This window comes from Bos mutus, chromosome 24 (assembly GCF_027580195.1).
Source record: "Bos mutus isolate GX-2022 chromosome 24, NWIPB_WYAK_1.1, whole genome shotgun sequence".
Taxonomy (NCBI): domain Eukaryota; kingdom Metazoa; phylum Chordata; class Mammalia; order Artiodactyla; family Bovidae; genus Bos; species Bos mutus.
The window spans coordinates 22,533,882-22,559,504 of NC_091640.1; the positions used below are offsets into that span (position 1 = coordinate 22,533,882).

Sequence of the window (25,623 nt, forward strand, 5' to 3'; positions counted from 1 at the left end):
CCGCTCTCAGCAACTAGAGCAAAACCCCCACGCAGCATCGAGGACTCAGCCCAGTCACATAAAATAAAATAATAAAATAGTCATAAAGACCTTTCATGATATTTCTATCTGTCCCATGTTAGTATGCATCACTCATTACAATGCATTTTATGCTTTAGCAATACTAAATTATTTTCAGTTACCTAAGCACATCATATTTTTGTACCCCTCCAAACAGATGGTTGCTCCTTCCAAAATATTATTTTGCATTCATATTGTGCACCCCACCCTTCAAATCTGCCTGTCAAATTTGGGAGCCATCTTTCAACTTCCAGCTCATTTCTCATTCCCTCTGTTAACCCTCTGCCCTCTCTGTTGTGCCTTTTGGGGTTTATGTTGTGGCATCTGCCACATGAAATCATGACGATTTGCTTCTGTGTTTGGCTTTTTCCAGCACTCTGTGAGATTCCTGAAGACAGTGATTGCATCCACAGACCTCCGACAGTAACTAGCACAGGGTTGGTGACCAAAGCGGATGGTGAATGAATAAAAAATAGAGCTAAAAAAAGATACAGATTCTCTTCATTACTAAAGGGTCACTTATTTGACCCATGATTTTACAAATGTTAAAAATGCTGAGTCAAAACTGCAAGTAATTGTTTTTTAATGTCCCAGCATAAAAATCAGCATCCACTGATTTGAAATCCTCTCTTTATTCACAACACAAAGCCCTTGAAAACATCAAAGATACTATTTCCTAACAATGAACGGCTGGGTCTAAGCTTCTCAAAGTGACACAGGCAGAAGGGAATAGTGAAAAATGATTGAGAAACTCAGGATTGTAATGCTTGCTGCAGAATGATGACCCCTCCCCGCTAGCCTTTGAAGGGCATGCTTCCATTTGCCTGTTCTGTGTGTATAAAATTATCTGATACTGTGTTTGCCTAAAACCACGATTTACAGTCACTATTGATTTAAAATGCTTTACAGACTCATTTTTAATCCTTCTATCCCTGGGTTTTCCTTATCAAAAGCAATTTCATGATATTGCCTACAAATAATGCAAAGCAGGATGACCTCCGTAAGAGACAGTAGTTGAGGCTGGCAAATCATTGCAGTAAGGACTGAAGAATGGCTGCCATGGACTTTTAAAAAGCCTCAAGATGTAACAGAACAGAACTCGACTGGGTGCTATTCTTGGTCCTTGTGTTCCTGGACAAAGTTGATCTCTCTAGGCTGTGTCTTTCTTCTTCTGTCAAACCAACAGACTGTACTAGTCACTAAATGATGTCTAAGCCTACTCCTTAGCTATAAAATCTGGTGACTCAATCCAGAGCTGAGCTTCTCTGGACTCAATATAATATTAGAAAATTCATTATCAAAGAGGTGGGGGAGTGTGCAGAGGAGTAAGATCTCATCAAAATGTGCATGCTTGTTTTTAAAAGCAAAGGGAGTGGAGTAGGAAGGCTGACTCATTCTAATTGATTTATGCACTGAGAACTCTCCCAGTCAAGATTAATTCTCATGGGTATAAGGTCTTCACTTAGATGAACACATAGAGTATTTCATAATTATAAGGTAAGAGCAAGGTGCAATGGTGGGGAATTGTTTACAAGTAAGCTGAGCACACCGAAAATGTCAAAGTGTAATAACATTTAGTGGTAAGTGTAAGTGCTGCCAAATTAAGGACAACTTTCCCTTGTTTATCATTCCTCAATATAGCCAACTGCCTGGAGAATCCCACGGATAGAGGAGCCTGGCAGGCTACAGTCCATCGGCTCTCAAGTTGGACACGACTTAGTGACTAAACCCCCACAATAGCTAATCACAGCGTGGACAGAGAAGATTCTCTCTGGTTCTTTCTATTTCTGTAGTGATGAAGTATTACAGAATATGCTTGGTTTCTTAGGTGCTGCCTTACAATAGTTATACATCTGTATGTCCTTCAAGGATACACAATTCTTCCAAGCTTTTTCTTTGCTAAAAGAGAAAGGTTCTGGGGGAAAAAAATAAGCACCTACAAATCAAGATTTATAGATCTCAACACCTGAGATTGGAGAATGGGATGCCACTTCTCTCTGCCTGATGAATTTTCATTACTGGGGAATGAACTGGTCTACAAGGCCAGAAAGGACTTGGACTAGAACACACTATCTCCCAGTGTAGATGATGAGAACACTAGCAGAGAAATGTTTGTAAGCAAATAAAGCCTCTGGTTCCCTCTAAGGATCCAAGAATTGTTAATATCCAAAAGAAGAAATTTTAATGTGTTGAGATATATTTTTACAAATTCTAGGCATATTTTTATGTACTCCATTGGAAGCTTGTATAGTAGAGAAGTATTGTATAATTGTATAAAATATTTATATAATATGGAAGAAAATAACCCCTTATATATCAAGATTTAAAGATATCTACAATTAACATTTTCTTCTAGGCTTTTTCTATCAATATACCAATATCACCATAATTATGACCAACAGAGCAATTTAGTGTCTTCTTTGTTATTGTTACATCATGACATCAGCATTTTCCCCAAACTGCTTATACTTTTCATAGGTATCATTCTACTATGTGCAACATGATGAGCTCATAAATTCTTCACCTGGATTAATTTATGGAATCCTCTCAATCCTAAAACATGTCCTTATTATTCTCCTCACTTAATAGATGAGAGTAAAATATTAAAAAAGGTTAAACCAACATCACACAATTTACATGAAGGTATTTGGGTTAGCTTATAAGAGAAATGGACAAGCTCACATGCATAAAACACTGCATGGTATTTTATTGAGCCGATTGACCAGAGTGTTCTCAAGTATTTCCTTTCTGACTGCATTATTATTCATGAGGTCCTCCCCTGTCTCCATTCCCCTGGACCTACCCATTTTTTAAGTGTATGTCAAAGCAAACCATCTATGCACTGGCACAAGAGAGACAAATGAGCACACCCCACACCCCAAACGGTGCTCCGTGTGATCATCCAATAGTGAGGAAATGCTTTTTTTTTTTTCATCTTTTTGTAAAATATATTGTTTCAGAGAACCTATGCAACATGTGGGAGGAATAACAGACTTCTGGATTATAAGCCAGGAGACCTGGGTTATAGATTGCCAATTAGACTGATCTGTTCTGGCCTTTTATATTAATCTCTCAAGCCTCAGTCTCCCAAGATGACAAAAGACTTCCACGAGGGCAACACCAGCCCTAGGAGTGATGGTTGTTCTGATTCTCCCAGTCCTTATAAAGACAGCCTCACAGGCAAGATCTTCTTTAGGCTATAGAAGTCTCCTCATGTACTTGGCCAATAGCCTTAGTTGCTAGAAAAGGACAAACTGAAGACATAAACACATTGTAATCAAGCATAATCTTATTGCTTAACTATTTTGTCACAAGTCCTCTCATGAAACTTTAAGAAAGTGAAAACTTGCTGATAATAAAACTAAGTAAAATACAACGTGACCTGACTGATAGCAACAGATACATAATCTGGGCAAAACTGGAGTACAGATAAAAGGATATCATCAAAGTCTCTGAAAAAAATGAGTTTCAAATGCCCCTAAGAAATGTTACTGTTTATTCCATTATTCTCAACAGTCTTGTTCATCATTCCTGATGATGTGAAATTTTACTTTCTATTTTTGGCATTGAGTGTTCTATTATTAAAAACATACAGGATACTGCAAAGTCATATTAAGTCAATAAATACTATTATCTGCTTGATGATAAGAAATAGTGGAGCAATGACTCGCACCTGAGTCAAAAATCACAGATGAAGAAAGCATGAACGACACCCCAATGAGATAGATGAATGTTATTATGAAACAAGGAAGTAACTTGGGAAGTCACAACAAAAAAGGAAATTGACAGATCATATTATTTTCCTTGTACAGTAAAGAAAGTTTACAATATCATCTTGAGAGATAAATGTTTTCCCAGCACAAATTCCTATAAGAATTGTATGGCATAGTCCCTTATTCTGAAGGTATCAAGTAACAGCACAATGTTATCCCAGTTGTTCAATACCATTCTTTCTTTCTTTTCCAAAAGTGCCATGTCTTATGGCAAACTTGAACAGGACTCAGGGGCACAAAATGAAATAGTTCCTCAGTAATGACATTATATACGTACAGAGAGGGAAGGCAAGGGTTAAGACAATGAGGTCTAGGTACATGATTTAACTTAGTATAGCACTTGGAGAAGTTGTGCTGGTAAACTCTTAGCTAGCACAGTCAACTCAAGGTTCTTTTGATAGCTGCTGAAGTGCCGACATTCTATGTAGTTGATCAAAGAAAGATCTATATGCTTAAATAATAGGTGAAAAGGTGCCATGTTGACATTCTCATGGAAAAACTAAGAAGCCTGACATACTCTCATACAGGGATGGGTCACTCTAATACACAGATGAATAAACTTTTTCTCAAAAGAAAAAAAAAGTGACAACTCTGCTATTATGATTTTATAAGTTCCTTAAAGCATGAAAGAAACAATTTGGGTTTAGACATTTTAATGGCTACGTCTCACCTTTATAACCCACTCCAGTATTCTTGCCTGGAAAATTCCATGGACAGAAGAACCTGGCAGGCTACAGTCCAAGGGGTCACAAAGAGTCAGACACAGTTGCACAACTGAGCATGCACACACACTCACCATTATAGTATCTGAATCTATAAAAAAACCTAAGAAATGCCTTCATCAGATATCTGAATATATGAATAGACAGACGTGGCCGATGAGTCCACCAGGGTGTTAAATACTTCCAGTAGAATTACTGAGAATTATTCATTTGAATACTAGAGGATGTATATTTTATTTTTAGCATTGCTAAAGTAAAGTCTTTCCTCCAGGGTGTAGTTTGTGAAAGATAGAACTACTTATTAAGGCCACTCCTGATTGTGACAGCAAAACTAAGTCATCATCATGGCTCAGGTTGCCTATATTTCTGTAGACTTGAGGATATGAAGATATTTCCAATTTACCTGAATACCAATCCACTTATTTAGTTATATAAAACGAGGAAGGCAGTTCTTTTTAATCGGAGAAGGCGATGGCACCCTACTCCAGTACTCTTGCCTGGAAAATCCCATGGACGGAGGAGCCCGGTAGGCTGCAGTCCGTGGGGTTGCTCAGAGTCGGACAGGACTGCGCGACTTCACCTTCACTTTTCACCTTCATGCATTGGAGAAGGAAATGGCAACCCACTCCAGTATTCTTGCCTGGAGAATCCCAGGGACAGGGGAGCCTGGTGGGCTGCCGTCTATGGGGTCGCACAGAGTTGTACACGACTGAAGCAACTTAGCAGCAGCAGCAGCTCTTTTTAATAAGATTTAAAATTGGAACTGAATCTATCAAAAGAGCATAATGTTTGAGTAGCTTTATCAAGGATTGAGGAAGTTTTCCGGTTTCCCCTGAATTGGCATCATAGCCACTTCAGATTCAAATCACAGGGATTTGAAATCATAGTCACTTCCACATTAAGCACTGTTACAATCTTCCACTTTGCATTTCACTGTTTATTAAGTAATATGTGCTCAGTTGCAAAAGTCACGTCCAACTCTTTGTGACCCCATGGACTGTAGCCCACTAGGCTCCTCTGTCCAGGAATTTCCCAGATAAGAATACGGGAGTAAGTTGCCATTTCCATCTTCAGGGGATCTTCCCAACCCAGGGATTGAGCCCACATCTCCTGCATTAGCAGGTGGATTCTTTACCACTGAGCCACCTGGGAAGCCTGATCTGAAGCAGAACCACCGGGAGATAATCTTCCTCACTGAGTATTAAAATATTACCACTTTCGCCTTTCTCCTCTTTGATCTGTGTAATTCTGTATCTTCTGACCTATTGATGTAGGGTAAAATGGATTACGTGAGCTGGTGAAGAAATGGTCAGCAAAACTCCAAATTTAGAGTGTTCATGGGAGATGGCTACAAGAAGTCAAGAGGTCATGAAAAGATAGAAGAGGAGCCTTCAGGACAAACTCCATGCTAAGAGTACCGGGGACAGTGACCAACACGTCTCCCGTCTCTCCTGGTCGGTCTTCCTGGCATTGCAGAAGGGCCAAAACTGTGAGAAAACTATGAAGTGTAGTTTCTTTGTTAGGATGTCCATTTTGGAGCTTGGCTAAAGTGTATTTAGCAATATAAAATAGATTTCTAAGGAATTAAACTAAAAAATACATAGGAACCCCTATTATTGTGATCCACCTAACTAGGCATTATGGAATCAGTTAAGTCTTCCAATGTTTTATGAACAGACACTTGAAGTATTCCCATTCTTACCAGACTCCATTCTGGCCTTCTTTAAAATCATTGTCCAGAGTGATCAATACATTTAACATGCATTTCTTGCCCCTCTTACTACATAAAGCTATGCTTCTTGAGAAAAAGAGATTTGTAATCAAAGGAAATTCTAAAGGATACCAACAGCAACTTGGGAGGATGAGACGTTTTTGGAGAAACAAGGTGCATCTTCCTGGAAATTTGGAGAAAATACTTTTATGCTAATGAACCAAAGATTTATTATGGAGTAAATGAAAATATGGGCTGTCCCAGGTGGCTCAGTGGTAAAGAATCTGCCTGCTAATGCAGAAGACACAAGAGACTCCTGTCTCTTTGTGGATTAGAGCCTTAGGTCAGGAAGATCCCCTGGGGGAAGAAATGGCAACCCACTCCAGTATTCTTGCCTGGAAAATCCCATGGAAAAGGGGGCTACGGTCTACAGGGTCACAAGGAGTTGGACACAACTGAAGGGACCGAGCACACATACAAATGCAAATACCTGAGACTTCAGAAAACTTGCTATACGTAGCAGACCATTTCAAACTCTGGCTCTGGGTCATGGGTCCTGCAAGTATGCATTTACTACTTTATTCGGCTTTGTTTACTTTGGTGGAAAGTTATTTGTTGTGAAACAGTGAAAGAACACAATAAATTAAATCTGATTGTCCTTTTATGTTATATTTTGAGAACATGTACCGTTTTAAGAGCGAGATGACTCTACAGACTTTATAGTGCCAAGATTTAAATTTGTTTTACTGAAGTTACAGCTATTTCAAATCGATTTCTAAAAAATTAATGTAAAACAATCTGAGAGCCCTCCAGTGGTCAAAATAATATATGCAAATACTCATAGTTATTTACTCAATATGCCTCCCCTACCCTAAGAACTTAAAAACATTTCAGTCTTCCTTTCATAAAAATGCTTGCTTTGATTACTTTCTGATAGCACTATTATATCATATAAAATTGTTTTTTTAAACACTATGGGAAAACAGATGTTTATCTAAATCGGTTAAATAAAAAAACAGAAAACAACAGTCCAAATCACCCATTTATCAATGAGAGATTTTGAGCAGTCGCTAGAAATTAAGCATGTAGGGCAATCCCAAATTTTGTCCAGATATGAGTAATTTAATTTCTTCCCGTGCAGCCATTGAGAGAAATGTGGTTGGATAATAAAACCACTCAAGATAAAGAAAGAATTCAGTCAACACAAGCTGTGTCTGCCTTTAAGCACAGAGTTGTATTTTAGTGTGTATATTCCTAGACTTACAAAAGCATTGTGTGCTTGTGTATTCCTAAATTGTAACTCCGATGGCTTGCATAAGAAATGTGTTGGCTTCTCTTTAGCACACACATATCTAAGCCAGGCACAGTACTTTCGTGTGCTCATCTCTTGATTACCAGTAATGGTTTGGCAGAAAGCCTGGAATAATGTTTCTGCCTTGAAAATTGACAAGCTCTAACATTTATCCAAATGCTGCAGTACTGATTGGTGGTGGGGGGGGGGTTGGTTTGTTTTAATTAAATTCCTATGTTACTTTATTAGAAAGTAGAGCTTGTTTTAAAAACTCCCACACACATATAGACTTATACATTGGTACTTCACATAGAATTAAGATTTTTTTTTTCTTTTGGCAAACCTGGAACTATATATCCATTGGTGAAAAAGCTTGTTCAAGTTTATTTTGCTTACAGAAAACCCCGAATGAACTTTTTGACCAATCCAGTACTTAATTGAGCTTCTCAGGTGGCAATAGTGGCAAAAAGCTCGCCTGCCAATGCAGGAGATGTAAGAGATGCAGGTTGGTCTTGATCCCTGGGCCAAGAAGATCCCCTGGAAGGAGGGCATGGCAATCCATTCCAGTATTCTTGCCTGTAGAATCCCATGGACAGAGGAGCCTGGCGGGTTGCAAAGAGTCAGACATGACTGAAGCGACTTAGCATGCACGCAATATTTAATTATTACAGTCTGAAATCTTTATGCACCATCCCTTCAAAGTGTTAGCACTCAAGCTGTGTCCAACTCTTTGTGAACCCATGGACTGTAGCCCACTAGGCTCCTCTATCCAAGGAATTCTCCAGGCAAGAATACTGGAGTGGGTAGCCATTCCTTTCTCTAGACCCTCAAAGGCCTCCCTCAAAAGCCTGCGCCTTTGAGACATCAGGGTTAAAATGCTAAGAAAAAATTTTATGTTATATAATTTCATTTCATAATCAGAATGTTTTGCTTGTTTTCTAGTTTTAGGCAGAAAGTAAATGCTTGTTTTCCCTTTTGTATATTAATGTATGCAGACTTACCACATCAACATGCCTATGTTAAAAAAAAACAGTCAAGTTTAGTTAGTATCTGTGAATGACCTTCAAGAAATTCAACCTCCAGCAAGAAATGTTATGGGTAATTCTCAGAAAGCACACTCGAGTGGAGTAAGTTATTGCCTAAGACAAAAGTAGGCATTTCTGGAGGCTACACAGTGTCTTTGAGGCCACTGGGGTACCATATAGGAGACGGAAGCAATAATTTACCCTGGTGCAATAAAAAATACAGTGTAACTTGCACACCAGGATCTTCTGCCTCATTAAGTTAAACATTTCCCTCATGTCATTTTTAAGGAGAGATTATCATACTATAAATCTAAATAACTTAGATTTATCTTCTGGTGTCTGGTGAATGGTTACACAGCAAATTTTTCAGCACTATACATGTTTGGGTGCTAGGCAATTTCAGAATGTAGATATAACTGACTTCATACTTTGGCGCATGAGGTAAAGCTAAAATTCTGCTGTGTGATTATTCACAGAGTTCCAAAGCAGGAACCCAGCAGTGCTGAGAAAAGATCTTCAGATCCTCCTGCAGTGAATTTTTAGAGGTGTTGCTGACATCATTATAGTTCCTGAATCTTATTAGAACCCCAGGGAAAAATATAAACAAAAATCCATCAGGAGAAATGTGTGCTAAGAATTTACACTGTCTACAACTTTGATTGAATCATTGTTATTTCTATGGAACCCAAAGAAGATATATTTCCCATATAATTTTTTGTTAAAAATGTATTGATTTACCTCAAACTCTTAAAATCAAGGGAGGAGAGGCAAATAAATGAAAAGCAGAATAAATTACCAGAGTGGACAAGGTGAGGAAAGGGCACAAGCTCCCCTGTCACACCTAAACACCCTGATGCTTGTAAGGGAACCTAATATCTTAGGATTTTCTTTGAATAGAGTTGCTGGGGGTGTAAACTTTCACGGAAAAAATTGGTTCATTTTAAGTGGTCACAGTACTTAACTGACTATAACACACTTTACATAGAAAAAGATGGACATTTTGCTTTTATTAGGCTATTACCCTTCTTCTTGCACAATTTCCCATAGACAGCAACTTTAGTAGAGCATCTTTTGAAACCCAACAGTCTCTTTCTCCTTCTTAAGTTTTAAACATTTTGAACTTAAAGGAGGTGAACCAAGAAAGAAAAATCAAGAAACAGATGTTGAAGTTGAAGATGAGTTCACTTTCCACATGGTCTTCATAAAGAAAAGATAATTGAGTCTAATAAATTACTAATGTATGATCATATTCTAAAATGGAATAACAGTTTAGGAGTTTCTAATAAAATGGGTATAATAGTGCAAATCCCTTTTGAGTTCTATGCTATGCTAAGTCGCTTCAGTCGTGTCTGACTCTGTGCAACCCCATAGAGGCAGCCCACCAGGCTCCCCCGTCCCTGGGATTCTCCAGGCAAGAACACTGGAGTGGGTTGCCATTTCCTTCTCCAGTGCATGAAAGTGAAAAGTGAAAGTGAAGTTGCTCAGTCGTGTCTGACTCCTAGTGACCCCACGGACTGCAGTCTTCCAGGCTCCTCCGTCCATGGGATTCTCCAGGCAAGAGTACTGGAGTGGGGTGCCATTGCCTTCTGGGTTCTGCCAAATATGGCCAGGCTTCTTATAAGAGGCTATATCACAATTTATATCCCACTGCCACTGCTGCTGCTAAGTCGCTTCAGTCGTGTCTGATTCTGTGCGACCCTATGGACAGCAGTCCACCACAATCCTCTGTCCATGGGATTCTCTAGTCAAGAATACTGGAGTGGGTTGCCATTTCCTTCTCCCTTATATTCCTCAGTAGAGTTAAACAATGTTATTGGATCCCCTATCAGTTTAAGATTTGATTTCTATTGGTGTTTAAAATCAATGTCATTTATCAAGAGAATACATAGTACCCAAAGGTAAAGATATTTTTTAAAGTCCTTATAATTCTCAATTTTATGTGCTCAAAGTATTATATAAGCTATTACATTATCACACTTTTAATTATTAATACACTGGAGTAGGGGTGATTTAATCCAGAATTTACCAAGTGTATTAAAGTATGTATTAAAAATGATATACACAAATAATGTTGATATATGTGCTTGGTGGTTTAGTCGCTAAGTCGTATCTGACTCTCGTGACCCCATGGACTGTAGCCCACCACACTCCTCTGTCCATGGGATTTTCCAGGCAAGAATACTGGAGTGAGTTGCCATTTCCTTCTCCAGGGTATCTTCCTGACCCAGGGATTGAACCCATGTCTCTGGCTTGGCAAGTGGATTCTTCACCACTGAGCCACCTGGGAAGCCCATTTACAATATATACGTTAGAAATGCATAGTTTTGAATAACATTTATATCACTCTGCTACTCTCCTTTTTACCTTGCATTTAGTCTTAAACATTAACAAGGCAAAATTGGGAAATTCAAAGATTAATGAGGTATTTAAAAGTTGAAAAAATTATTAAGCCTATATTTTAAGGTCTTTGGGATTTTTAACTTAAATCAGCAAAAACAATTTACATGTTCAGGAGTGATAATTCTAGGAAATTCTCCATGAAACAAAGAGGAAAACAGATGAGGATCCTAGGTCAGATGAATTTGGGAAGTGCATATATACCATATTGCTCTCTCGGCAATTTCTTTGACCTTTGTATTAAGGGCTCTTAAAGTTTTACACTTTAAAGTTTTACTAAAGAAACATGTTTGATATTCTTTAACACAGCATTTCTCAAGCTAATTTGAATATGTGTGTGTGTGTGTCTCTGTGTGTGTGTATTTATATGAGTGAGTGAGTGTAAGTTGCTCAGTCATGTCCGACTCTTTGAGACCCCATGGACTATACAGTCCATGGAATTCTCCAGGCCAGAATCAGAATACTGGAGTGGGTAGCCTTTCCCTTCTGAAGGAGATCTTCCCAACCCAGGGATTGAACCCAGGTCTCCTGCATTGCAGGAGGATTCTTTACCAGCTGAGCCACAGGGGAAGCCTGTATATATATATATATGTGTATATATATATATATATATATATATATATATATATATAATTTTTTCAATTTCTAAGTGCCTCATTAACCTTTGAATTCCCCAGTTTTTACGTTGTTAATGCTTAAGACTAAATGCAAAGTAAAAAGGAGAGTAGCAGAGTGATATAAATGTTATTAAAAACTATTTATTTCTAATGTATAATATAGATTGCCATTCCTCTGTGGCATTTTCCTTCATCCTGGTCCTTTCCTTTGGCCCCCTGGGAAAAGCAGGTACTGGGGATTTAGAATTACATTGTTACCTTTTTCTCCTGCTTACTTAGGCAGCACATATACTAAAATTGGAATATACAGAGATTAGCTTGGCTGCTGCACAAGGATGACACACAAATTTGTGAAGCATTCCATATTTTTATACATGGGGAATCTAGAAAAGTGGTACAGATGAACCTATTTACAAAGCAGAAATAGAGACACAGATGCAGAGAATAAATGTATGAAGACCAAATGGGGAAACAGAGGGTACGATGAATTGGGAGACTGGGATTGACATACACTATTCAAACTATGTATAAAATAGGTAATTAATGAGACCTCCTGTATAGCACAGGCAACTCAGTGCTCTGTGGTGAACTAAATGGGGAGGAAATCCAAAAAAGAGGGGATATGTGTATATCTGTGACTGAGTCACTTTTCTGTACAGCAGAAGCTAACACAATATTGTAAAGCAACTAAACTCCAATAAAAATTAAATTTAAACATGTTAAAAAGTTACCATTTTCTCCATTTCTTTGTTACACATGATCAGTTCTTAGAGATGGCAAAGTGTTAGTCTTGCACATTGACTCTCTACATTCTATAGAAATTAACTTATCAGAGGTTCTTTTTCCTTCCCAGAACTCTCCATGGGCAGGACTCCTGAGAGGTAAGTGTGGGCACAGGTAAAATGCTAGGATTCCAAAGTCCTGGAGAAACTATGGCTGGGAAAGTCACAGCCACTCTCAAAATGGTGAAGATTCAGAGAGCCAAAAGTCTCAGTGGGGCTCAGAGCTAAAGGACGAAAACACACAAGAGATGTTAGCATCAGATCACAAGTAGATTGCCTACGTGTTACCAAGTATGGATCAAATACTGTTCAAAGGTACAGAAGAGTTTCAATCTAGATCTCTGGTCTTCTGGGGGTTGAGGGGCTGCCTGTCATCCACGAGTATGGAATTCATTAGAGCTCTTCATAAATATTCCAGCTCTTTCTCTTTCCAGGGAAGTGGCAGGACTGTGTTACTCATCCAACTGAAGACTGAAGTTAGGTGTGACCACATGGCATGCTTTGGCCAAGGAAGTGTGAGAATAAGGAACATGGGTCATTTCCTGGTAAAGGCAACGATGTGGAGAAGGATCTCCAGTGAACCCTTGACAAGCACTTTGCATGAGTGGGAAGGAAACATTGTTTTTTTATAAACCACTGAGATTTAGAGGTTATGTGTTATCTTAGGAAACCATGTCTAGAATATTCAGAGAACTTCATATGTGTGCATCTTAGTTTTATCATACAGGAAAGAAAATAACAACATATGTCTCTTACCCACAAAATACTATGAGACGTTGGATGCATTTTAGGAAAGACTTGTTACACTTATCTGAGGTGTTAAAAACAACATCTTTTGATGAGTAGATATATTTCCACAAATGTGTAGTAATGAACCATCTAAGACTAGAAAATTCAATGCATGAGAAGATAAATTTCATTCAAAATTAGTCTACATCTTTTAATAAAATTAATAAAGGCATCTGTATTCTTGAACTATGACTAATTCAGTGAATTCATTTTTTTCAGCATTCATAAACCTGTGTGCTTCCACATTACCAAGGAAAGTGGTACAAAAGTAAAGTGAGACTGAAAAGGAAAAATAATAAAAATAACTATTGCTGTCTTGAAAATACACAGAGATTTACAAAGCTTTCATGACTCAGGGTGTCTCTGAGTCATCCTTATGCCATATTTATTTTGCAAGAATGCAGAGTCCAGCTTTATTTATGCAAATGAACATACTTCTATTTTATGTTATGATACAATACAGTTTCCTATGTAATAAAAATACATTTTCTATTTAACTTTTTTTAGCATTTGTTTAGGTGTCTTTAAAATATTCTATAATAAAATATCTGTTAAATATGAGGTTTTTAAGAATAAAAGCAATCCTCAAACTTTTAAAGCTTAGATTTCTGAGAGAAAAACACAAATTGTTGGGAAAAGGCAAAGTGACTTTTTAACAAGTGTGGAGATTTGTACAAGTAAGGTAAAAATACAAATAAGAGAGTAATATAACGTAGTTTGTAAATTACACCCATTGTTTTAACAGGACATACTCCGGTGTCGGTGTCTGGTGAGGGGGTCGAAGTAAAGCGTTTCATTGTTTACCACAAGCACAGCTAAGGCATGAAGTAGGAGCTTGACAGGGATTTGTTAAATTAGTAAGAAAAATTAGCTCAGCTACGTGGAGGTTACAATGTAAAATCAGTCAGATTTCAAGAGCCAGTCTCAATTTCTTTCACTGATGAGGCCAAAAAAAAAAGTCAATTTTATATTTTCATATTTTGTGATGGAGAAATTTAGAGTTTCATCTAAATATTGACTTTGATAATTTGATCTGATTCAAAACATTTTTAGGATTAAATTTTGACCCTATCCACTTTATAGAGTTTTTGTCTTTGTGGAGGTAAAAGAGCCCTATATAAGAAAAAACAGAAACCAATTTTCTTAGTTTTCTAAATCTCAGGATTTGGCATATCAAAGGCATACAACAAATGTGTGAAAAATTTATAAGTGCTCTGAGGAATATGAAATTGATTAAACACCCTCAGAATTAATAAACTATATTTTCTCCTCCTCTGATTCACACCAACTATATTCAATTTATAATAAATAAATGAAGTCTTTTTTTTCACTTAGCATAGCAGAAAGATTAATATTGCACTTCAAGGCCTCAAAATTTTTAGGAAAAAATGTAACCAACTTTAAGATTTTAGGGTCACAATATCATATCACACAAGCAAGCTTTCCTTCTAGCACATACTGGGGTCTGAAAATAATCCAGTGTTTTCTAATGGTTCAGATTCAGGGTGTGTGCAATGAGATGATTTTAATTTAGTTGTGTCACAGGGACTTTTTCCATGTGTGCGCTTCAGCATTCTCAGCTAAATTTGTTGAAACAGGTCTGTTTTTCAGCTCTATGACTTTCTTTTTTTATTATTACTCTCTCTGATAATATACAGCTAATTTATTGTACTTACATTTCTATCATCTCTTTCATCACACTCAAGGCTTATAGTCTCATTTGGCAAAAATGAAAATAGATAGCATCCCATCTACCCAAACAACAATACCCAAATGAACATTTTTTTCTGGCTGTACCATGCAGCATGCGGGACGTTAGTGCCCTGATCAGGGATCAAACCCTTGCCCCTTGCAGTAGAAATGCAGAGTCTTAACCAGTGGACCACCAGGGCATTCCTCAGACATTTTTAATTGACACTTCTTGACATTGAAGACTATGAAAGATCACTATTTTAGATAAGAAGTTTAAGGTCAAAAGAATAAGGATGTTTAGAAGGAAAAAGAATAAAGTAAGAAAGGAATTGTTGAGAAAAAATTCCTTGAAATAGTCACCCGTTCATTCCTTAAATATGCATTCAATGGTTTCTATGGTGTCAGTTACTGAGAATACAAAAATGAGTAAGACACACTGCTTGCCATCAGGGATTCCCAGAATAGTGGTGAGCTACACAGTTAAAGGACAGTGAACATGACTTATGAGATCAACCTTGAAGCAGAAGTAAGATTTGCCTGCAAAGGAGATACACAATGGGCATTCTTGGCAAAAAAAAAAAAAAAAAAAAGCTAGTAGGTAGACTAGCACAGACATATGATCATGGATAGAATATTCTGGAGGCACCAATAATCTGGAGATTAAAGTGTTGGTGATAACCAGTGATATAGTGGAGATAATGTTAGAGAAACAGGTTGAGGCTTTATGACATACTAAGACACATTAAGGAATGCCTTTCGAAGGGAATAGTGAACTATAAGAGACTTTAAAGTAGGAGGACAATCCATTCATATCTATGATTTTTAGAAGATGGGTGTGTTGGTTTCAATATGGGGGACGTGTTGGGGTTAGAACCTAGAGGCAGGAGAAACGCTGGGAGCCATAAAATACCCAAGGGAGGTGATGAAGACCTGAAATTGAGTAGTTTCAGAGAATGGAAAGGGAGGAATTTATTTATCATAATTTGTTAAATGCGGTGATACCTGATACAGGCCAAGAAAAAGTATGAATAGTCAAGGTCAACAGCTGACAGTGAAGGCAATTGGGGGTGGCTTAGAGGGACTAAAGAGATTACTAAGAGAAGGGGCCAGCTAGGGACAAACAGAAGGACTGTTAAGCATTGTCGACAGCTCAGATTAGGTTGGAACTCATGAATCTTCCAATCAGAAATTTACGTTTTCAAAGTTCTCCACAAAAGCCTCAACAAATCAGGCCACAACTAAAACAAAAAATCAGAAAGAATGAGCTGGAATTATCAATGATATCAGCAGACTGCTGGACTTCTCCTTTAGAATAAAGAATCTTTTAAAAAAAAAACAACTATTAAAGCAGAAGAGTGACTTTCCATTTTTTGGCAACAGTAAGAAGATAATTTGGACTGACACTCTCACTAAGGTAATTAAAAATATCTCAAATATAAAAACAGCAAAGAGTTAATGAGATGGGGAAGGCATGGAAAAATTCAAGAGAGAGGACTAGAACTTAGAGACTGATACTCATCTTTGAAAGTTTTTGCTCTTGGCCATCTGAGTATCAGGAACAAAAGGTCTGAGCAACCAGCTGTACGATAAACAGCCTTATAGGTGTTCTTGTTGCTCAATTGGGTCTTTTTGCAACCCCATGAACTGCAGTACACCAGACTTCCCTGTCCTTCACTATCCCATGGAGCATGCTCAAACTCATGTCCATTGGGTGGATGATGCTATTCAGCCATCTCATCCTCTGTCACTGCCTTCTCCTTCTGCCTTCAATCTTTCCCAGCATCATGGTCTTTTCCAAAGAGTTGGCTCTTCAAATCAGGTGGCTAAAGTATTGGAGCTTCAGCATCAGTCCTTCCAGTGAATATTCATGGTTTATTTCCTTTAGGATTGAATGGTTTGATCTCCTTGCAGTCCAAGGGTGTTGTGGGAATGTTAAAGCCCATAGTCTTTAGGTCAGAACTTTAATAAACTAACACGATTTTCAGTTGGGGACTCAAAAGGCCATATCTTCCCTCAAGGTAGAAGGGAATCCCAAATAAACCATCCCTCACACACATCTGCAGCCTTGCTACTTGCACAAGGATAATCCAAGGAATCTTAGGTGCTGTCCTTTGACTCAGGTGGTTTTGATCAGATACTGTCAGAAGCAAACCCAAGTGCCCTCTGGAGGAAACCAGCATCACCACTAGGTCTCACCTGATCCCTACAAATGATTTTAAAAATACTTTTCCAGCAGATAGTCAAAGAAATCCAAGTAACCAAGAAAATAACACACCGCGCATGAGAAGTGGCAAAAACAATAATAATAGAAACAAATCTTGGTAACTCTTGAGATATTAGAATGAGCAGACATATTATAAAGCAACTATACTTACTATGTTCAAAGAAATAAAATTAACGCTTGACAATGTCAGCAGGGACATCACAGCAACACAGAATATTCATCAGTCCCCTTTCCTGTCAATGCTATCTGACCACGTATGTCTAAAATTCTTACATATAAGAACATTTACAAATGCTGTATTCTTTTGGGGTTTCTTTAGCACACCGAAAAAAGAAACAAAGCCCCATTCTAATGTAATTTTATTTGCATGTATAATTCAATCAGAAATATATTAAAATAAAAGGGAAGTTTATTTGTGTCTTGGTGTGTTTGGTGAGTATACATATGCATCATCTGACAAGTTTCTTGAAGACACCTATAATTCCTGCCAGGCTCCCTCCTCTGGTCAACAGATCAGGACACAGCTAGGCATAGAAGGACAGGCGTCCCATGTCACCAGGGAAAATGTACAAAGGTACCATCCACATGTGGAGAAGTGAAAGTTAACTGCAGCTTTTACAGTCTAATGGGTTAATTATAAATATTAGGGAATGCTAACTGTGACTAACAAAACTGTTGTAAAATTAAGTGACTTGGTTAGTATCATGTTCACTTTTCATTTCAGAAAAGTAACTCAGTAGACTATTTATTCTTATCAAAGTTGAGTGAAAGATTGTCATTCATTGTTCGTACCTAGTTCAGCCAACGTAGTTCATTAGAATCTGGTCGATGTGACCGAACAAAACCTGGCCAGTTACACGTAACCACTGTTTAGCCTCACACTCTGTAATAAGCACGTCAGCACATTTATTTTCCCCATATAAAGTAGAATTTCCAATTCATACCATGTACTCTGTGACTATTATGGCCAGTATTTATTCAGAAGGAATGCTGTGCAAGTTTGGAAAAGCTGTCTCTAAGAGAGCTGAGAGGTCACTGGACAAAACAAGAAACAAAACCTATACATGGTCAAAACATGAAGAGGACTAAAGTTTGTCATTCTTTCTTTTAAAGAAAAAAGTTTTGAAATCCCAAGCACACAGCCAGGCAACATCAAACCAGCCAAGCTCAGTCCCTGCTCCTCTCAAGCTCCATGGAATCAGAACTCTTCTATTCACTTGGCAAATATCAGCTTTTTTGGAGGAGGAGAACCTGCTTGGAATTAATGAGATGACACCCAAAAATAACTTCTATTAATAAATTGTTCTCTTCAATGTAAAACTGCCCATTTTTCTCATATATAAAAAAAGTATTTTCTAAAGGCTCCTTATGCACTTTCTACCATTTTTTCCCTTTCTTTTATTCTTATTTTCTTTTTGCATCTTTTAAATTAAAAAATGCCATAGTGCCAATCAGGGGAAATAACTCCATCTGACAAGAATACAGTCAATCCAATGGCGTTGCAAGTCACACTTAATGTTGTGACTTGTTAACCACTGACGGTGTAATTTAAGAAATGCAGGGTGTTTCAGGAGTTAACACAGGAAACAGTAAAAGTGAAGTCAAACTGAAGTTACAGACATGCAAGGTCAATTTCAAAACTAAGCTGAAATACTTTGTTTCTTTCTACTTCACAAAACGGTAAACGCCAAGTAGCTCAAGAAAGCTAAGAAAGTTACAACACGGGAGAATCTCCCTGATCATTTCTTCATTCACACAAATAAAAAGAAAGCGGCAACATTAACCTTCCCAGAGAAGCGATCGCACCTACAACCAGTCTTTGCACTTACCTAGAGTATGTACATCATGATCTCTTTAAGAATCCTGTTAATTCCAGTACATCCAAGACATATATGAATTCTTAGCATATTCACGGAAAGAACCAAGCTTAACGAAATGGTTAATTACAACAGGACTCTGAAATCCTAGGGAGAGACACGAGGGTAGAATCCAGCCTCCAGATCCTAGTGTATACTGTGTCTATCTTTAACTGGAAAATGACTTGGTTTCACATTCCACTGAAGTCCCACTGGCAGATGCCTTTGGTAAACTCACCAATGGCAGGCTGTCAAACGCCCTCCCTCCACCCCCCTCCACCCCCCTCCGCCCCCTCCGCCCCCTCCGCCCTCTCCGCCCCTCTCCAGGCGCTGACCGAGCTTCCGCTGCTACGTCTAAAGCTGATTTACTCAGCTGTCTTTATACCTGTCTCCGCGTGGGTAAAAGGAGATGCTTTCATTGATGGCTATTACGGAAACGCTTGGGAACTGAAGATCAGCCCCGAGGACTCGCTGTGCTTTTCTCCCTGCCACCCCCTTCCCCTCCCTCCTGCCAGAAACCATCTGACTTCCAAACTTGGCTGTCTGAAAAAGAATGTTCTCTGATTGGCATTCCTGGAAGCAGAAAGCAAGGCAGCTCGAGTTGTGTTCTGTTACTCAGCGTGAAAAACTTCCCAGGTAGGCAGAATACAAACAAGTTAAGTTTTCTGAGGTTTTTTTTTTTCTTCCCCCGAACTTTGAGGAGACACCAGGGAAATATCTGGGAGCGTGACAAATAGTTTTGTTGTTGTACACATTTAAGTTTGGATATTCACCTATAATTTTACCCCAAATGGCTATGGATGCAGTAAAAAAGTGAGATGGCGCATCTTTTGTGAAAAGATGAATTTCCTTATTAGTAAATGCGTTGGAACTTGTTACAGGAAGAAATGGTCATGCTGCCTCTAATATTCTGCAGGGCAACTATGAGGTCTGTGGATTTTCTGTGAGAAAAAACCTTGCTCATAGGAAACGTGAAAACAAACAAACAAAAAAACTGCTTTCAGCTGTCCTATATTTTGTATTGCAGACAGCAGAAGAGGGTGCAAGAAATGTTTCTATCTCCGCGTCAAGTCTTCTTGTCCAAAACTGTCTTGTAAACTTTGATGAGGACTGGGGGAAAAAAAAAAAAAGTTTGTGTGTGTGTGCGTGTGTGTGTGGCCATGTACAATACAACCCCACACCCCACCCCACAGTCACACACACATGTCTGAACAAAGGAAAACTGAGTGAATGGAAATGAAGGGAAAACACATTTTCTCACACAGGAACTGACAAGAATTAATATTGTGGAGTTCCCTTCAAATCATGACTCCTAAAATTGTGTTTCATATTTATTTTGTGGTCACTGGGGTCAAAAGATCTGCTGTGCTGAAGACATGTTACCTCACCGTGTTCGCAACAGCGAGTGTATTACATGCCACGTTATGGACCAGACTGACTTCTTGAAAGGCTTGATAGAGGATTTATGTTAATAATTGCAGCAATCAGACAAACCACAACCCCAGCGTCTTGGGGTTTCCAGATCTCATCTGGCTGTCACTGCCAACTCTAGGCAACCGTCAGCTGGCTGGGCTCAGGGTGGTGGTGTGGCTGCAGCTGCTCCCTGCAACTTGTGCAGACGTCTCGAAAATACCTAACGGCAGGAGGTTGACTCCAAAGAGAAAGCTTTCTCTTTGTTTGTGGTTGGTTTTAAATGTTCTGTTCTAGGTGATCTTGTACCACATCTGAAGAAGCCCATTTTAGGGAACCTGATGAACTGGCATCATATTACTAATTTATTTCTTTGATATTCTCATGCCCCATCTAGGTTGGCATGCTACCAACCTGCTCACTCCTTATTCCATTACTAGATGTCCTTTAGAAAAAAAGATTAAAAGAAGGAGGGAGAGGAGGAAGAAACTTTCCTTATGCTTATTCCCAAGCTGATTAAGAGACATTTCAGGCTCTGTGTACTGTTGATAGATAAGGGCATCTGAATGACTTCAGAAATAAATAGAAATAACCAGTCACCCAGAGAGCACACATCTCTGTCTTTGTGATTCTTCTTTCCTCTATCAAAAGGCTGCTCCCCAAGGCTAATGGATGGTGTCTAAACACATGTGACCTAAGAAGAGTGGACAGAGCTGGCGGCAGGCCATCTGGTTCACATCGGCCCCACTATTCACTCATGCTGCACCTTCCAGGGAACACTGCTGCTGCTGCTGCTAAGTCGCTTCAGTCGTGTCCGACTCTGTGCGACCCCATGGACTGCAGCCCACCAGGTTCCTCTGTCCATGGGATTTTCCAGGCAAGAGGACTGGAGTGGCTTGCCATTGCCTTCTCCTCCAGGGAACACTAGCACCACTGAAAGTCAAGAAACGTTTGTTGAAGCAAGCAAATAATTGCTGGTGTAAAAGTGTATATTTTAACCTAAGGAAAATAGTTATAGGTAGGCTCTCATTTTAGATAAGTATGTTTGCATTTAATTTGATGACTAGCAGGGAAAATTATATCTCTTTTCTAGCCATTAACCAAAAGATTATATGGAAGGTATACCAGGCACTGAGTACTTTACTGAGGGCTTCTTTGGTGGCTCAGATGGTAAAGAATCTGCCTGCAGTGCAGGAGACCCAGGTTCAATTCCTGGGTTGAGAAGGTCCCCTGGAGAAGGAAATGACTACCCACCCCAGTATTCTTACTTCCCTGGTGGTTCAGACGATTAAGCAACTGTCTACAATGCAGGAGACCCAGGTTCGATCCCTGGGCTGGGAAGATCCCATGGGAAGGAAATGGCAATCCACTCCAGTACTATTGCCTGAAAAATCCCATGGACAGAGGAGCCTGGTAGGCTACAGTCCATGCGGTCGCAAGAGTCGGACACGACTCAGCAACTTCACTCCAGTATTCTTGTCGAGAATTCCATAGACAGGGGAGCCTGGTGAGCTACAGTCCATGGAGTCACAAAGAGTTAGGACTGAGCAACTAACACTTTAACTTTTCACCTTTATTGAAGCAAAAAAAAAAAAAAAAAGATTATTATACATTTTGGGTCTGTCCGAGTAAGTAAATGACTCTAAATATCAACATGGCAAATTCTTCTAAGTTTATTTCTACTGATCTTGCTGGCTTCTAAAGAGAAATAAAAGAAAATAAAATTTTAAGGATTTCTAATATTTCATATTAACTAGTAAACTATAACAATTTTCTTTATTGAATTCTTCCTGACCATTCCGTATAGTGCAACATGCATCAGCCAAGTATCTCCTTAGGTTCCAACTTTATCTCTTTTTATATTTTCATCTGTTTCAATGACAGAAATTCCAGAACGTTTGCAACAGTAGTGGTAGCCTGAGTCCAAACCCAAGGTTGAATGAACACACAGGAATTTTTTTTCCCTCTTTTTTTCCCCCTTAACCTTCACAAGGCAGTTGATAAGATTTATAATGGCTAGAACTCAGTCTTTATCATGAGTAAATGTTATTTTTCTCTTTCATAAGCACTAACAAGAGAGTTAGGATTTGATCAGAAAAATAGCTTCCAGGGCTTTCTTCCAAAGAAAACTGGGCATGTAACAAGCAAATCAAATACCCTTGATTTATCATGAATAAGCAGTTAATCTGCTCCATTCTCCAGAAATAGATTGTCTTAGCTCAGTTCTGTGTATGGCAAAGGCTGGTAGCAGTCTCCTTGCAGGGTGAACAAGGTGTTTAGACTTAGGTCTTAGCTGATCTGTGAAGCATCTGTGTGTGAAAAATCTGGACAATGAAAAGCAAATGGTCCCTTTGCTTTTTCTTCTCTAGCATCCTTAAGACACTAGGCTTAAGCTGACAAAGACTGTATTCTCATGATGATAGTTTTGTGGATGATTTTGTCTTTCATATATTATTATTTTGAAAAAAAAATACACTATTTGCTATAGACCAAATATTTGTGTCCCCCAAAATTTGTATTTTGGACAGTATTGGGGGCCTTTGGGAGATGCTTAGGTCACAAGGGTAGAATCCTCACGAATGGGATTAGTGCCCAATTCCAGAGAGCTTCTTCATCCCTTCCACCGGAGACAACACAGCAAAAAGATGGCCTTCAATGAGCCAGGAAGCAGGCCCTCATCAAACACCAAATCTGTTGGCATCTTGATTTTGGACTTCCAGCCTTCACACTGTGAGAAATAAATTTCCATTGTTTATTTCAGTTGTGTATAAGCCACTCAATCCATGGTATATTGTTACAGTGGCCTGAATGGATTAAGACATTCTTTATGCAAAAGTGAGTTTGTCTGTGACAACCTGGAAGGGCAGGATGCGGGATGGGTGGGAGGGAGGCTCAAGAAGGAGGGGACACATATATTTATAGCCAATTCATGTTGTTGAACAGCAGAAACCAACACACTGTAAAACAATTATCCTCCAATTAAAATAAATTTTAAAAAGGTGAGTTTGTTTTTTGTGAGGGAGGGGATAAACCATGTTATTTTTTCCCCTGCAGAAAAAAATAATAAACCCAAGTAGTAGTTTTTGAAAAGTAGTTAAAATAGACACTGCCCAAGAAAAAAAAAATAGAAAAACTATACATATAGGGACTCTAACAACAGATATGGAAGGGTTTCAAAGCAACAGCTTGCTCTGTATAATCTTATTAAATGCCAATCAACTTCAAAATTGGATGTCATGGGCATTCATTTTTGAATGCTTATGGTATGAAAATAGCCCTAATTATGGAAAGCACCATATGTATAAATTTACTAACTACAATATCATATTTGGTGGAGAAAAACTGGAGACAATGATTGTTTGATGACAACAGAAAGACATGGGTTAAGGCTTAGGTTAAAAATGACAGCATCTAAACATACAGGCACCATCATATACCAACTGTATTAGAACATCTGTGGGCCCAGGAAAGAAAGATTAAGACCAGAAGGAACCCTATCAAAATGATTTATGGGCACACACACACACAATATTCAAATAAAAGTAACTGCAGTCCTTTCTCATTCTCTGTCTCCTCTTTGTCTTTGGAGAGGCACCTCTACGTTACGTCCCCTACATACGAACTCTCAAGTTATGAACTTTCAAAGATGTGAACCTATGTTCACATGGAAGTTAGTTTACATGTCTGGCATACATTGTCACATGCAGCTTGCCCTCCGTTTCCTAATGCTTATGATCCTTCAGCTCTACCATCTTTCACCTCCTCTCCCTCCTCCAGTTAGCAACTCTTCTTGCCTTTTTCACTGATGCCAGCCCCTATATGCCAGCTCTTGTACTATACTTTTCAAAGTACTGTACTGTTAAGATTAAAAATGTTTGCTTTATTTTCTGTTTTTTTTTAATGTATTATCTGTGTGAAAAGTATTATAAACCCAATATAGTACAGTACTATATAGCCAGTTGTGTTAGTTGGGTACCTAGGCTAACTTTGCTTCATTATGAATGAACTGGACTTATAATTGTCCTTCTGAAATGGAACTCGTTTGTACAAAGGGAACTTAACAATATTTCTCTTCTCAGGATCTCTTGTGTGGCCAGTGGGTTGGGAATTTTGGGCTGGGAGGTGAGAAGGAATTGGGGAGGCTATCCAATGTGGAAAGAGACACAAATGAAGAAGCTTAAAGGGGCTTATATTGATATGAAGAAAGGGCGTGGAGAGAAATACTCAAGAAAAAGAGTGATCTTAAAGGAACCAATGAGAACAGGGAAAGGAGGCGGGGAAGAGCATCTGGCACACCAGAGAAACAGGGACCAGACTGCTCAGCAGACTGGGGAATAGCATGTTTGGATGTGGTAGTCTTTGAAGACACCAGATCTAAGGGGGAGATTAGGATATCTGATCCTAGGATATCTGGCTGTGTGTTTTGTGATTTCTTCTTGTTCTTTTTTTTTCATTTCGCTTGTCATTTTCTTTTTTAAAACTTTTTTATTTTGTATTGGGGTATAACTGATTAACAATGTTGTGATAGTTTCAGGTAAACAGTGAAGGGCCTCAGCCATACATATACATGTATCCACTCTCCCTCAAACTACCCTCCCATCCAGGCTGCCACATAACATTGAGCAGAATTCCAAGTGCTATACAGTAGGTCCTTGTTGATTAACTCCCAAAAAACAATAGTCCAGGACCTGATGGCTTCACAGGCAAATTCTATTAAACATTTGGGAAAGAGTTAACAGCTATCCTTCTGAAACTGTTCAAAAAAATTGCAGAGGAAGGAAAACTTCCAAACTCATTCTATGAGGCCATCATCACCCTGATACCAAAACCAGGCACAGATAAGATACAAAAAAAGAAAACTTTTTTTCAGGTCAGGTCAATATCACTGATAAATGTAGGTGCAAAAATCCTCAACCAAATACTAGCAATCTATGTCCAATAATACATTAAAAAGATTATACACCATGATCAAGTGGAATTCAACCTAGGGATGCAAGGATTTTTCAATATCCACAAATCAATCAATATGATATGCCACATCAACATACTGAAGAACAAAAATCAATATGATCATGTCAATGATGCAGAAAAAGCTTTTGACAAAATTCAGTACCCATTTATGATAAAAACTCTCCAGAAAGTGGGCATAGAGGGACTGTATCTCAACATAATAAAGGCCTTATAGGACAAATATACAGGTAACATCATACTCAATGGTGAAAAGCTGAAAGCATTTCCTCTAAGATCTGGAACAAGATAAGGATGTCCACTCTT

At 38.6% G+C, this 25,623-nt stretch overlaps 1 protein-coding gene and 1 non-coding gene across 20 annotated transcripts in view; one reads left to right on the forward strand and one right to left on the reverse strand.

The window, feature by feature from the left end:
- The window catches only part of DTNA (dystrobrevin alpha), a 461,852-nt gene that overhangs the window by 305,568 nt on the left and 130,661 nt on the right, over positions 1 to 25,623 (reverse strand). The window contains exon 1 of one of the 19 annotated variants that reach the window (XM_070361683.1): positions 19,325 to 19,452. The exons of the other annotated variants lie outside the window; for them this stretch is intronic. The gene's annotated coding sequence lies outside the window, so the exon portion shown is untranslated. Of the gene's footprint in view, positions 1 to 19,324; positions 19,453 to 25,623 lie in introns of those variants that run through there. 19 annotated transcript variants of the gene reach the window in all.
- LOC138985474 (U6 spliceosomal RNA) lies at positions 11,864 to 11,966 on the forward strand. The gene has a single exon (XR_011462541.1). It is a non-coding gene; the product is annotated as a U6 spliceosomal RNA (small nuclear RNA).